The sequence below is a fragment of the Scylla paramamosain genome, chromosome 3, assembly GCF_035594125.1.
Source record: "Scylla paramamosain isolate STU-SP2022 chromosome 3, ASM3559412v1, whole genome shotgun sequence".
Taxonomy (NCBI): Eukaryota; Metazoa; Arthropoda; class Malacostraca; order Decapoda; family Portunidae; genus Scylla; species Scylla paramamosain.
Window position 1 is genome coordinate 2,949,672 of NC_087153.1, and position 15,329 is coordinate 2,965,000.

At 44.0% G+C, this 15,329-nt stretch overlaps 1 long non-coding RNA gene across 6 annotated transcripts in view; it reads right to left on the minus strand.

Moving 5' to 3' along the window:
* The window catches only part of LOC135089314 (uncharacterized), a 79,305-nt gene that overhangs the window by 9,263 nt on the left and 54,713 nt on the right, over window positions 1-15,329 (minus strand). For 3 of the 6 annotated variants that reach the window (XR_010261462.1, XR_010261461.1, XR_010261457.1), the window contains exon 4: window positions 14,076-14,166. The exons of 2 other annotated variants lie outside the window; for them this stretch is intronic. This is a non-coding gene — a long non-coding RNA (uncharacterized LOC135089314). Of the gene's footprint in view, window positions 1-1,907; window positions 2,049-14,075; window positions 14,167-15,329 lie in introns of those variants that run through there. One more of the 6 variants, XR_010261463.1, reaches the window with a different exon arrangement.

A 15,329-nucleotide genomic window follows, 5' to 3' on the forward strand; every position in this document is an offset into this window, starting at 1 on the left:
GGGAGAGGGAGAGAGAGAGAGAGAGAGAGAGAGAGAGAGAGAGAGAGAGAGAGGAGAGAGAGAGAGAGAGAGGAGAGAGAGAGAGAGAGAGAGAGAGAGAGAGAGGAGAGAGAGAGAGAGAGAGAGAGAGAGAGAGAGAGAGAGAGAAATTTCAGTCGAGATATTAATTTTTCTTAGCTACCTGTGGCGGAATTCCAATACGTCTGTCCAGATTTGGGACGTTTTGAATTTACTGCCTCGGTGTGAACTCTGGCCCTCCTTGGAATGTCCCCCATCTACACTACCAATCCTTGAGGTGTAGGGTTGAAGCTGCCAAAAAAAAAAAAAAACTCTTCCGTGATACTAAAATGCGTGGTCTAAGATGAAAACTACTACTGTAATGACCAAATTTTGATCTTTTTCGATGGGAACTTTGACCCCTAAACATTGCCTTGGGAAAAAAAAAAAAAAAACCATCTAGGCTGAAATTAATTCGAAATCATCTAGGATCCCATTATAAAACAACAAAGTTCATCTGATTTGAGCCTACAGTTTCGAGTTGCCCCTTACATAGACAGAGAAAGACGCATACACAGACACACAAAGATTATGTCACTAAAGATTACAAACTGAGGGACGGAAGCAGGGAGGGGAGATAATTCTATGGGAGAAAGGGGTGGGGCGCTGCATAATGGGAATGTACGTACTGTATATAGTTGTGGTTTACTAAAGGGAAAGACGAAGAAAGCCTCATAATACAGAGTGAGGGAAGAAGCTAGAGGCCGTATAGTGGGGAGGAAGGAGAGGAGGAGAGGAGTTCAATAAGAGAGAGAGGGGAAGGAAGAAGAGGAATGCATGATGCGAGCAGGAAGGAAGAGAGCAGTGTCGTATGTAGAGTGGTTTTAAAGGGGGCGTGTGTAGTGAAAGGGAGGGAAGAGGGGAGACGTTCCAGCAAGACGAGGGGGAAGAGGAGGAGGAGGAGGAGGAGGAGGAGGAGGAGGAGGAGGAGGAGGAGGAGGAAGAGGAGGAGGAGGAGGAAGTGAATGGATGAGGAGCGTGGGGTGCGGTGGAACGATTGTGTCTGTGGTAAAAAAAAAAAAAATAATAAATAAATAAAAAAATTGTAGTGGTAGTTACGTGTTGGTGAATGGAAACACATGATGGCGGGAATGTGAACGAGTCATGAGAGGAAGCGGGAAGAAAATGAGAGATAAAACAAAAGAAAACGAAAAGAAATAGAGAAAATGTAATAGCAATAACAGAAAATATGGAAACATACTATAATAATGATGGTCACAAGAAAGAGGAGGAAAGGAAGATAAAAACAATGACGAAACAATTTAAAATGAGAACGGGTTTGTATATCCATACGACTTTACCTAACAACTCTTAATCAAATTTGGAAGGGAAGGAAGCCCTACAAAGATTCCTGCATGAAATGAAGGTCAAGAAAATGCTGGCAATCCTCTTAACATTTAACAAACGGCCTGGAAATACACATGATATTTTGTGTGTCTGTCTGTTTGTATGCCTGTGTCTATTCTATCTATTTGTCGGTCTGCCTGATTACCTGTCTGTATTTGAGTATTCCTTGTACAAGTTTTTGTGTATAAGAATAAAAAATCAACATCCATCCTTCCCTGTTAGACTCTCTTGTTGCCTCACTTCATCTGGAAAAGTGCTGTTATGTTTAGTTCTTGTGAATATTCTATATCTATATGATTATATTATTTCTATTTTGCTCTCTCTCTCTCTCTCTCTCTCTCTCTCTCTGTTGTTCTGAGATAAGTGTGTCACAGCAGCTCGCCAGCAGTGTCGCAGACTCACGTGATGGGCGTGTTAGCAGGGAGGTAATATAAGGAAGTGAAAAACATAGTTTTTTCCTCTTGTAATTATATTATAGAACTGGACAAAAGAGAGAACGACGCGAGGCAAATGTTTCTGACATGTTCGCATCAAGAAACAACGTTAAAAACAACCAATCGAGGTTAAACGTCCTTGACATGTGCACGCGTGTATCATTCACTGCGGCTGTCCGCAGGAGGCGCTGAGTGGCGTCCACCCCTAGCCTGAGGGAAGCGTTGGGAAATGACACCCACCGTCAGTCCTTTTGTGATCCTCCGCAGCTACAGACAGACAGACTGCCTTACATTGCTAATAAAGTAAACTATACCCTCCCTAAGGCCCCATCACCTCCCTCATTCTCTCTCTCTCTCTCTCTCTCTCTCTCTCTTGTGGTGCATCTTTTTTGTAATTTGCATAGAATTATTTCGAATTTTGCACGCTCTTCAACCTTTCACTTCCACGCGTCCTCCCACTTACTCCCCCCGCCCCCTCTCTCTCTCTCTCTCTGGTTTTATTTTGATTTTCTTTGCCTCTCGTTCTTTCTCCACTCCCTTGATCTCCCTGTCTCTCTTTCAGGGTGTTTTCCTTCCACTTTTTGCGGTGAAGCGGTTCTGTTCCGTCCTGTCGCCCTCACTGCCTCATTCTCCTAATTGTAAACCTCCCGTCCCCCTTATCCCTCATCTCTCTCTCTCTCTCTCTCTCTCTCTCTCTCTCTCTCTCTCTCTCTCTCTCTCTCTCTCTCTCTCTCTCAATCCCTCCTTGCACTTTCAGTCTTCCTCCCTCTTTCACTATGTCGGTACTCAGTCCGCCTCCCTCTTTACTACTTCTACTACAACTCCCTCCCTCTCCCCCTCACCGTCTCCCTCTCCCTCTCCCTCTCCCTCTCCAGAACCTGATTTAATCGCGAGTCAATGACGACAATAATAGGAAAGTGGGCACCTTGCGTCCCTATGTAATCACTACCGCACCTCGATAACTATCTAGATCCTATCACCGGAATCGAAAATGAGTCTGCAGCAGCGAGTACAGCAGAGTCAATAGGGACCGAGCGCCTGTGCTGCTCCCGGGGACTTGCGATCCTCGGGGACTTATGGGAGATGGGGGTAGGAGGAGGGGAAGGGATGGGACGCTGGAGGGGTGGGTTGGGTGAGGTCCGGGAGGTATCCATCTGTTGCCTAATGTATGCCAACTGTGCTCGATGGCATTATGATATTGATACTCTCTCTCTCTCTCTCTCTCTCTCTCTCTCTCTCTCTCTCTCTCTCTCTCTCTCTCTCTCTCTCTCTCTCTCTCGTGCTGGTCGAAAAGAAAAAAAGAAAAAAAAAGAGGGAATGAAAAACTGAGAAATTTCACGATATGTGTTCTGTTTGTTTACATATTTTTTTTTGTGGTATTTTTCCTTTTTCTTCATCTTCACTACTTGGTTAAAAAAAGGGTGAGTGGGCATAGTTGGACTCTCTCTCTCTCTCTCTCTCTCTCTCTCTCTCTCTCTCTCTCTCTCTCTCTCTCTCTCTATGTGATTGATATATTATCTGTCACGTAGAGAGAGAGAGAGAGAGAGAGAGAGAGAGAGAGAGAGAGAGAGAGAGAGAGAGAGAGAGAGAGAGAGAGAGAGAGAGAGAGAGAGAGAGAGAGAGAGAGAGAGAGAGAGAGAGAGAGAGAGAGAGAGAGTAATCATGACAGTTAGGAGGAAAACACACTTAATGCCTTCATATGATATTGTTCTTTGTTGTCGTAGCAGAGTGAAGGTGTTTTTGAGGAAATTAATTGGTTGAGAGAAAAAAATATACATGCCTGTTTTTTGTTTGTAGGGGAGGAAGGGGAGCCATATGTAAGAGATAATGAGGATGATATCAGATGGGGAATTCGAACCACAACACACCATACAATAAGTTCCTGACACACACACACACACACACACACACACACACACACACACTTAAAAATAAATTGTAAAATAAATTAAAAAATGAATTGTAAGCCTGTTACAAACACTTACAAACAACAACAATGAATTACCTACCAAATTAAGCATTACGGAAATTTACAAACACTTACTAGGTAGCATTATGATCACAAGCCGATGCTAAATAATGAGAGAGAGAGAGAGAGAGAGAGAGAGAGAGAGAGAGAGAGAGAGAGAGAGAGAGAGAGAGAGAGAGAGAGAGAGAGAGAGAGAGAGAGAGAGAGAGAGAGAGAGAGAGCATTTCAGTTACAATTGGTGGCAACAGTGGGATCAACATATGATACCATGCCATTCACCGTAACATTTAGGTACCAGCTCCTGAATTTTCTGAGTTTTCATAAAGACTATTTTTCAGAGGTCAAGAGGTCGCAGAATGAATGAATCAGGTTCTCATGCGTGACTTCTCCCAATGATGGTGCAGAATCCGTTAAATTGTCACTAGAATTACGAAACACTCTTGAAATCCCACAAAACCTTAAACTAAAGCCTGCTAGAGATAGTGAAGATCAGCGCCCACCCATTTGAGAATATGGATAATAATTGCGAATATAACAGGAGTTTTTATAGTTCTTGGCGCCTTGGTATTAAAGGAAAAGACAGGGGCAATCTTCTGACCCTTGCGAGTCCTATAATGAAAGAGGAGAAGCCACACACTGTTCCTTTATATCAATAAACACAGATGAACAGACAAAAAAGGCCTTACTGATGGACGAAGGTTCACATATGGGAGATACAAGGCGCAGGGGAAGAGCGTGTGGAAAGAGGAAAATAAAGGAAGGAAGAAGGGGAGTTCTACAAGGGAAAATCTTAAGAAGGAAAAGTGGGATATTGAAGAAAAGATTGTGAGATGAATGGAAAAAAATAGAATGCAATACAAGAAAAGAAGACGGAAGGAAAGGAAGGAAAATAAAGAAGGAAGGAAAATAATGGTAGAGGAATGGGAGATTAATGAAAAAAAAAACAGATATGAGAAAGGAAAAAAAAAAGGAATTCGTAAGAATGAAAATGATACTAGAAGAATGGGAAAATGAAGAGGAAAGAAGAGAAAGATGATGAGAGAAGACAAATGAAAAAAAATAAATAAAGCAGTGGAAGGAAAGAGAAAGATGGGAGAATGAAAATTAAACTGTAGGAAAATAAATAAGAAGACAGAGAGAAAAAAAAACAAAGACAAATAAAGAGGAAGAAATAAAAAAAAGAGGAAAGGAAACGAAGAGGAAGGAAAATGAGACAAGAGGAAAGGAAAAGAGGGAAATGGCAAGTGGACAACACCACAGGAGCCACGAGGAGTGAGGCACAACGGGGGGTGATGGGGAAGTAATGGGGTGAAGGGGAGAGAAGGGGTGAGGGAAGAGGGGAGAGGGCACTGTGTCACAATCAGCTGTACCGCCACATTAAGGGGAGCGTTCTGGGTCAAGAGAGGGCAAGGTGTGTGTGTGTGTGTGTGTGTGTGTGTGTGTGTGTGTGTGTGTGTGTGTGTGTGTGATGAGGTAAGACTGGGTGATGCTGGGTGAGTCATAGCGGTGGTGTCTGAGGTGTTGAAGGTGTTGTATCTCTCTCAGTAAATGCTGTTGTCACTAGCACCACCACCACCACCACTATTACACTATTACTATCACCACCACCACCGTCTGGAGGGTTCGAGAGCTGAAGGCTGAAGGATGTTTTGGAGGAGGTGGAGATGGTGGTGGCGGTGGCGGTAGATTTCAGTCTTGTGTGGTTCCATTTCTCTAATTAATATGTTGACAAACTGACCATTTTCTAGCAGCATTTCGAAAGTAAATACGTAACTTAATCGACATGCGTAATTGGAAATCGCGATGACAGTCATAACATGAAAGACGAAGTTAACTTATGACTTAGGAATATAAATTAATTTGAAGTTAAAAACATAAGAAAGTCCCTGATTATTTAAGAATGTGTCTGGTTGTCGATAGAAGAGAGAGAGAGAGAGAGAGAGAGAGAGAGAGAGAGAGAGAGAGAGAGAGAGAGAGAGAGAGAGAGAGAGAGAGAGAGAGAGAGAGAGAGAGAGGCACCACCACCTCACCCATCCACCCCTCCAGGTCCTCCTCCCCGCGGTGTCCCCTCCTCTCGCCATCAGTCAGCCACACGTGTTCACCATCACCTCACAACTGATCACCGGCGATAAGGAAGCACTTGGATACACTCGGATATAGATACAGCAGTAACAAAGTTTCAGAACACCGTGTCTTATTCAATTATTTATTTCATATTTCTGTGCTTTGGAAGAATAAACAGTCCAGTTCAAATGCACTAATTTTTCTAACTTTTTTTCTCCGGATCATTAAGTAAACTTCACCCCTCTTTTTATTATTTCATTGTCCTTCCCCCCCTTTTTTTTTATTTCTTCCCGCGGTCAACAAACACTGTCTAATCGAAATGCAATATTTTTTCTAACTTTTCTCCGGAGCAGCAACTGAATAATTCATTTGATTATTTTTATTTAATTTTATCTCCATTTCTTTTTATCTCCTTGGTCCATCTCCTATATACATTAATAAAAACACATTTCTTCCTAACTGCGTGGCCTTGGGGATAACATTATTTACTCAGTTGCCTCTACAAAGGTTTTCCCAACGTAGAACTCTCGCACTGGATATGAATAGCAAACGATGGTCCGCCAGCTGCTCCGTCAGTCACCCAGTCCAGATACCAAGGTGGAAAACGTCATCTGTCTATCGTATCCGTCTTCACCTGTCTCCCCATTTAAAGGAGTACACTATATTCATGGTTTTTTCATGTTTAATTGTTACTGAAGAGGGAGTGTGGATGGGTCCTTAGCAATAAATCTATAGCTGTTTTTATCTTATCCTTTTCTCTGTATATTCAAGTTAGTCTCTCTCTCTCTCTCTCTCTCTCTCTCTCTCTCTCTCTCTGCTTTGGGGCAGCTTGCCGTCAGAATCATGATTCCTGTTAAGCCCTTTAAGCTGAGTACTGATAGATGCATAAATATGTCAGCTTACTCTAATAATTTTCATCGTGGTCACTGAGATTATGAAGGAAGTGGAGAGCAGGGGGGCAACCTACGCACCACTAACACCTGCCACTTCGGCGCTGGGAGACCTCCTTATTGCAGTGAAAATGTTCAGTCTATTAACATAAATAAGTTCGTCTTTCTTTTAATAAAAATAAGATAAAAAAACAAGTAAATAAGCAATTAAAGTAAATACATAAGTGCCTAATTTTACCTGATGAGCGTCACACACGTATTATTATTATTATTATTATTATTATTATTATTATTATTATTATTATTATTATTATTATTATTATTATCATCATTATCATTACTATTGTATCAGTTTCAGCAATTACTTTTATTACATATATGTATATTTCACTATTTCATATATTCATCCCATGTGTACCATGGCCAGCCAGTCCTTTCTCCACCTCCCAAGGGAATTTCACACCCACTTCCAGTCCTTAGGGATAACACCTGTGTATATATATTCGTTTTCCTTCCTGGTCATTTCTCCTCCTTCTCTACCTCAAGGGAATTTCACACCTACTTCCAGTCCTTAAGCATAACACCTGCGTTCGTCCCCCTTCTCTACCTCTCAAGGGGATTTCACACCCACTTCCAGTCCTTAGGGATAATTATCTGCGATCCACTTAGCTCAAATAAATGCAGCCCGCAAGTAGCGAGCGAGGCAGTTCCAGTTCAGTCACAGTCAGAGACACAGTCAGTCAGTCAGTCATCCAGTCACGAGCAGTCAGTCTTGGTCTCTCACTCAGTTCCGCTCCATCACAGTCAGCCGTGAGAGACGCTGCTCAGTTATAAATCGTATCACTTCTGAGAGAGAGAGAGAGAGAGAGAGAGAGAGAGAGAGAGAGAGAGAGAGAGAGAGAGAGAGAGAGAGAGAGAGAGAGAGAGAGAGAGAGAGAGAGAGAGAGAGAGAGAGAGAGAGAGAGAGAGTACAATCAATCGTCACGTTACAATTTCGTCTCGAGTCCAGTGTGTACAATCAGTCATCCATTAAATCAAGAACTCTCGTCATCGTGTTCTTTTATTCGCACACATCATATAACAACTAACTACCCACGACCTCCAAGCTATCAGAATCACCGCCTCACTCCGGTCCTCCACGCTACCAACACTCCAAACATCCTCATCGACTGGGCAAGTAACAAGCATCATCAATCATGAACTCCAGAACAACAGAGGTGACAAATCAAATCTGATACACAAGTGGCGCATCAACCAGAAACAGTGGTGGCACAACTTCAGTGATACATTATTATTATTATTATTATTATTATTATTATTATTATTATTATTATTATTATTATCATTACTGCCATTATAATTATGATTGCTGTTACTTTAACTCAACTACTTTTGCCGAAGTTATATTCAACACTCGAAGTTCACAAACACAAAAACCACCGCTTTTACACTGTTGTTTAAATCTGCCATATTCACCTATTCATGTGAAGTGACATTTAGCAGGCTTCCTTAATCTTTACAGTATTCCGTGCCTTGTTTTCTTTCGTTACTAAAATGATTCGAATTGAAAAGAAAAAAGGAATAAAAAGTCAAAGAAAGTTGCTACCGCTCGCTCAGTCAAGAAAGTCCGTCAAAAGAACCTGCAGGACCTACGCACACTTGTCTGTCAACACGATGATGATTACAACACTGCGGTAACGACAACGACAACGACAGAAACGACAACGGCAACAACAAGGGCAAGGGCAGAGACAAGGATAAAGACAAAAAGAAAAATAACAACAACGACAACGACAACGGCAATAATGATAATGATAATAATAATAATAATAATAATAATAATAATAATAATAATAATAATGATAATAATAATAATAATAATAATAACAGCAATAATAAGATAAACAAGAACAGATACGAGTGCATATTACTGCAGCAAGAATATATGAAATTACCATACGACTTTTTTTTCAGAGCCTGCGGAGATAACTGCTTACGTTCCCACGGATACTCTTTCCAGTAATGGTGAAGAATCTTTGTCAATTATCATTAGAGTCAGGAGAACATCCTTGAAAGTCTCAAATCCCAATAGCTTCAACCAAGAGTCTGCTGTGAGTAGTCGAAACAAAGTACCGAACCGTTTTAGTTGGGTGTCCCTTGATACAAACACAGTAGGCATACACACGAGACAAAAAGAGCCTTACAAGAAATATTTACGTATACTGACAGTGGTTCAGTATCATAGTGCTATCCTTTTTTTGTACTGTGTGGCTTCTGTCCCGGATTCTCTGGTCTTATCAGGAGATAATCAGCAAAGAGAACTTAAGATTGAAGAAAACCGGTGAGCACTATGGGAGTGACTGCAGAGGGTTACCCGACTTCTGACTATACGCCAACCAAACCTCTAACCAGCCAAGAATCTGTCAGGTTTTGTAAGGAGATAATCAGCTCAACAGAGATCTTAAGGCTGAAGAAAAACGCTGAACATTATGGGAGTGAGTGCAGACATGACTTCTGACTATACGCTAACCAAACATATTTACGAACACTTGGGTCATGGACTGTGCACACGAAACCACCACCACCACCGCCACCACCGAGCGAGTCAGAAAATATCCTAAATTCCTCTTGTCGACGCCACCTGACCGCAGCCTTCCAAAAACACATCCATAATAGAGTGTTGTCGCCGGGGCTCGACTCTCGTGCTAAACCACTTTCTTGTTTGCCTTCACTTTTATACATCGCCTCATTTTGGTCTCGGTCTCCCCCACAGTGCTTTTACAGATTCCCGGATAAGCGTTGTGGCGAATTTTGGGTTTCCAGTCATTAGCGGGGCGTTAATAAGAGCGAGGGACGGCGGCGTGTTGGTCTGTGTGGGTGTGGCTGGGTATACTGTGAGGGACGGTGGCGGATGAGGCGTGTTAGGGTGACTGTGGTGCTGGTGGTGGTGTTGTTAGGTGGTGGTGTTGTTTTGTTAATGTTGTTAGGTGCTGTGTGTGTGTGTGTGTGTGTGTGTGTGTGTGTGTGTGTATGAAGGAAGCATTTTTAAGAAGAAATGGTGTGATCAAGAGGGAACGTGACCGATGGAAACTTCAACATCAAGAAATCAGTGGCGCAAATACATGTACTCTATAGCACAAGTTACAATGTTTAAGTATCTGCTGACTTTTATTTTTCCCGGCCTTAATACAAATGATGTTTGTGAATTCCCAGGGCACCTCCAATTAGCGACCCTTCTTTTGTTTGCGATTCTATATAGTTTGAGAGAGAGAGAGAGAGAGAGAGAGAGAGAGAGAGAGAGAGAGAGAGAGAGAGAGAGAGAGAGAGAGAGAGGATCATCAATTTTTATCCCCACATAAACCATTTCAACTTGACCACTGAGACAAGCAGCAACTAGATTGCCGAGAAGCAGGACGTGACTGGCTATCCTCCTCCTCCTCCTCCTCCTTTCCTCCTCCTCCTCCTTTCCTCCTCCTCCTCCTCCTCCTCCTGTCGAACCCTCCCCTCACCTCACACCAGAATGTCTCACGATCCTTCGAAACAAAAAGGAGAAAGAAAAAAAGAAATGAAGTGGTTCTCGCGTCTCGACAAGACCTGGAGCTCGCTGGCGGAAATCTCATGCAGAAAATTCTCGCCTGAGTGTTCCCGTCCCTCACCAGTGGCCCAGGCGCGCCTCTCCCCGGGGACACTGAGACCACCGCGAGCATTGGCACTGGGCCGAGTATTTTTCGACGTGGGGTGTGTCCTGTGGCGTCCTACACCCTCACGACGACGACGACGCTGGTGGTGATGGTGGTGGTGGCACTCCAGGCCCCCCTCCACTCCACTCTGTTCCTTAATTCTCGTCTCGTCTCTCTCTCTCTCTCTTTCTCTCTCTTCTTGGTGTTTGGCTTAATTCCTTTTTATTTTGTAGTTGTCTGTGTCTACATGTTTGTCTCCGCTCCTCTGTTTATCTGCTCTATTCTTCCTTGTCTCGTCTTTTCCTTTGTGTCAGTCACGTATCCTTTCTTTGTCCGTCTGTCTGTCTATCTATCTGTCTGTATGTCTGTATGTATGTCTAGCTGATATGTCTGTACATTTGCTCTTTTTGGCTTTTTTTTTTTTCTTGTGTTGTGTTCTTTGTTGTCTGTCACTCTGCTTGTCTATCTGCCCGTTTGTCTGTCTGCTGTAATCTTTTTCTTTTCATAGTCTTTGTCCTTCCATTTGTGTCTGTCTATCTGTCTGCCTGTCTGTTTACTCTGTCCCTTTTCATCTGTTATTTCCTTATTCTTTGTTTTAGTTCCTTTTCTATCTCTCTGTCTGTACTCTCCATTCCTTTCCTTTTTTTTTTTTGTGTGTCTGTACATAATCCTAATTTCAGTTAGTCTGTGTCTGTCCCTTTTTGTTCCCTTTATTCCTTTCACATTTCTTTTCTTGGTGTACATGGCCTAATTTATGTCTATCTGTCTGTCTGTTCGTCTGTAATCTCTCTCTCTCTCTCTCTCTCTCTCTCTCTCTCTCTCTCTCTCTCTCTCTCTCGTATCACACCACCGCAGGTTTGCCAAATTTCTCACCGTGAGTCTTACATTTGTTCATGCTTGTCCTACACGTGCAGCAGCGTTTCGACAGCACAGTCCCCGGGCAGCAGCGGCTACCTGGGTCTAATCAAGCGTCGGGGAGGTGCTGCAGGTGTTGGGTCTTAGCGGAGGGCGGGTTAGGGCTTATACTGGGCGGCGGGGACTCCCTCTGCTTACGTCTCTGGAGGAAGCGACTTGTGGTTCTAGGAGCTTTATTGAGCACCTTGGAAATAACATCCAGGGCTTATTTATAGTCTAATATGGCAAATTAGCTTGAAGGATAACATGCAACAAGGATCATTGACGGAGCGGGACGGGTTAGGCCCTTCCGTCCCCGCGTCGGAGTCTGATATTCGAATACCCAACATTTCTTCACTTAATTTTGCTCAATCACTCCAAATCTCATCGAAGAGCGATCTCACTTCGACCACCTAATCCCCTCGACCGTCTCTCAGCGCCTCCGAGCGAAACCTGGTGAGAAGGCGACGATGGTGAGCGGGAAGGCCGCCTCGCCCTCCTCTCCTGGCTGTCTGGGTGCGCGCTGACAACTTACACGAAACTCCCATTTTCTGCCCCCAAGGCCCGCCCGGTTTTTATCCCTCGGGGCAAAACCGGCAAGGGAATATGTTCCGAGGTTCTGGGGGCCGCTCGGGTGTCGCGAAGCTGCTACCTCTGTTGCTGTTACTGCTGCTGCTGCTACTGCTGCTGCTGCTGCTATGCTGTTTCTCCGCCTTTTCTTATTCCTTCTCCTCCTCCTTCCCTTTGTCCTTGTTCTCTTGTTTCTCCATATCCTCTTTTTGTTCCTCCTCCTCCTCCTCCTCCTCCTCCTTTTCCTTGTCCTCGTTCTCTTATTCCTCCATCTTCTTTCTTCCTATTCCTTATCCTCCTCCTTGTTGTTCTCCTCCTCCTCCTCCTGCTCCTCTTCGTTATTCTCGTTCTTGTCATCCTCGTTTTCCTTTTTCGACTCTAACAAAGCTCCCTGGCTGGATGGACCACCACCACCACCACCAACCACCACGTACGTAGGAGTATTTGCCGTGTAATTCTGTAGCGACGCTGCTTTGCTTTACCCTCCCTGGTCTGCCTGGCTCGGCGCTGCTGTGATCTTGTTTCTGCAACTGGTGGCGCCGTGTTGTGCCCTCCTTGGCCAACCCACTCGTGCTGCCAGGCTTTAAAAAGGACTCACTTCTTTCTTTTCGGCGAGTTGCTAATCCTTGCTGGCACAGTGATCCCCTCCTCCTCCTCCTCCTCCTCCTTTCCCTCACCCTCCTTTCCTCCTCCTTTTCTCCGTGCGCTGTTAACTGACTGACCTCTTAATGTTTTGTCACTTTACTTGGTTGCTGCCTCCGCCTCTGCCTCTGTTCCTGCTGTACGAGTATGTCTTCCATCCCCCCTTGCTCCCTTGCTACTGATGTGTGCTGTGCTGTGGCGTGCTGTGTGTGTGTGTGTGTGTGTGTGTGTGTGTGTGTGTGTGTGTGTGTGTGTGTGTGTTAATGGGCTTTGGAACTCATATTTTTTTTTGCATTTCCTTTATCCATACGTTCCAATAACATCGTTACAAGGCAGACATAGTTATCATCTTAAAACTGAAGGCGACCATTAATTCTCTCCCTCACCATCTAGTCTCTCCCTCACCATCTCTCTCTCTCTCTCTCTCTCTCTCTCTCTCTCTCTCTCTCTCTCTCTCTCTCTCTCTCTCTCTCTCTCTCTCTGTCTGTCTGTCTGTCTGTCTGTCTGTCTGTCTGTCTGTCTGTCTCCTAGTCTCTCTCTCTCTCTCTCTCTCTCTCTCTCTCTCTCTCTGATCTTTCCCTGGTCACTCGACACGTCACCCATTATCCTACTGCCAGTTTCAATGATTCTTAACACTTTACATTACCAAAATGACCAGTAATTTGATCATTAGTTAACTACGTACGCATATAGATGTTATAATTTCTTATTATTTTGAGTAGTAATGACGTAATTCCCTTACTTTATTTAATTATTTTTTTTCTGAGTGCGGCAACTTTTTTTTTCTACATTTTAGTGTCCCTGGTCTTGTTCTCTTCACGTAAAAAATTACACTTATTTCTTCACTTGAGTGAGAACATAAGAACATGACGTAAAGGAAGCAGAAAGAAGCCATCAGGCCTATACGTGCTAGTCCCTGCACGAAACACACCTACCTATTGCTTAGTTTCTACTGAACGAAAATAATACAACAGGCAATGATGAAAAATTCGAGCCAAGCGATCTCTCCTCTTGCTGTGAGGTGCGTGCCTTCGAAGCTTCACTCAACACTAACACCTGAGTGATACATAAAACTTGAGGAGACGCCATGGTAATTAAAAAGTCAAAAGTCGTGGGATGTGAATGACCGTGGTGATGCGGTGCCGTGAGGAGTGAGTGACTGGTCTGTGCCTCGCGGCCTGCTGAGTGACTGATTGACTGACTGGTGCTGTCTGAACAGACGCTAAAATAAAACGAGAAAATCATATCTCATCATAGAGTGTTAGCTTGCGTGGTTTAGTCCTGATGTGGGTTTACAAAGATGGGATTATAGTGTGTGTACTGTATGCACTCACTCGACACGGCTTGTCCAGCATATACTGCACTTTTTTCATTAAATCAGAAATTTATTTTCAATATAACAACAATGGAAATCATTTCCAGACACTTTACAGAAATAGGTCGTTCTACACAAATAGAAAAAAAATATAACGAATTACTCGTATAAAAAAGAGAGAGAGAGAGAAAAAAAAAGATATCTTGTACTCACCAACACTGGCTGCGAGTGAGTGGTGCAGGGAGGGGCCCCGGGGGAAGGGCCTCGCGCAGTGGCAGGATTCAAGAGGTTTGGATTTTCTGACCTCCATTGTAACAATAAAATTTATATTAATAATGACTACTACAGCTGCTGCAGTGCTACTACTACTACTACTACTACTACTACTACTACTACTACTACTACTACTGCTGCTGCTGCTGCTGCTGCTGCTACTACTACTGGGACTACTGATGCAACTATTACCACTATTACTGATTTATGTATTTACAGACCAGGATAATATCCCTTTAAAGAAGACAAACCAGAGAAGGTCAAGTTTTGCTAGTTCCTTTATGCCGCCGCTTTCAGTTGTCTTACGATGTAATGCGATGAAAACTATTAATCTTATTCATAAATCTAAGAAATAAATCTTCATTGTAAAAAAAAAATGGGAGAGAGAGAGAGAGAGAGAGAGAGAGAGAGAGAGAGAGAGAGAGAGAGAGAGAGAGAGAGAGAGAGAGAGAGAGAGAGAGAGAGAGACCAGTGACAAAATTTGCTCCATCTCTGAATAGATCTCTTCTCCTCTTGGGACAGAAAAGTTGATGACCCAATTTAAGTGTGACGATTATTCTTTTCTTCTTAAACGACCATGTGTACTCTCTTCACCCCCTCCCCCTCCCTCTCTCCCCCTCCCTCTCTCTCTCTCTCTCTCTGGAAAAGTGCACCTCAAATTTCCAAAATAAATAAAGTATTTAATTTATCGAGTATACCATTTGACTTATCCCTGTCTTACACCTTTGTCCCCTCCTTGCATAACCATCCCCATCTCCCTCTCTCCCCTGCCCCCGACCACCCCATCCCAGACTCCCCCTGCCGCCCCCACCAGGTCTCCAGCACCCTCAGGTCCTGTTCTCCCTTCACAAAGCCACCACACGACACGAAACGACTTACTTAAGCCCGGCGAACCTTTCCAGCCACCCTCCCGCCGTTCACTCTCACCCCCTGCTCCGCCGTGCCGTCCCCTCTCACCCCTGCCTCCTTTCTCCCTCTCTTTTCCCGTGTCCTTCCAGCTCTCCCCTCCCGTCTCGTCCTCTTCCAGTCCTCGTCGTTCCCTCCTTCCCTCGTTCCAGGCTCTCCCCTTCCCTCCTTCCAGTCTTTTGATACTCTTAGAACCCTCCCCTCGCGTCTCCTCCTTCTCCTCCTCCTCCTCCTCCTCTTATACCACCACCACCACCACCACCACCACCACCACCACCTCCTCCTCCT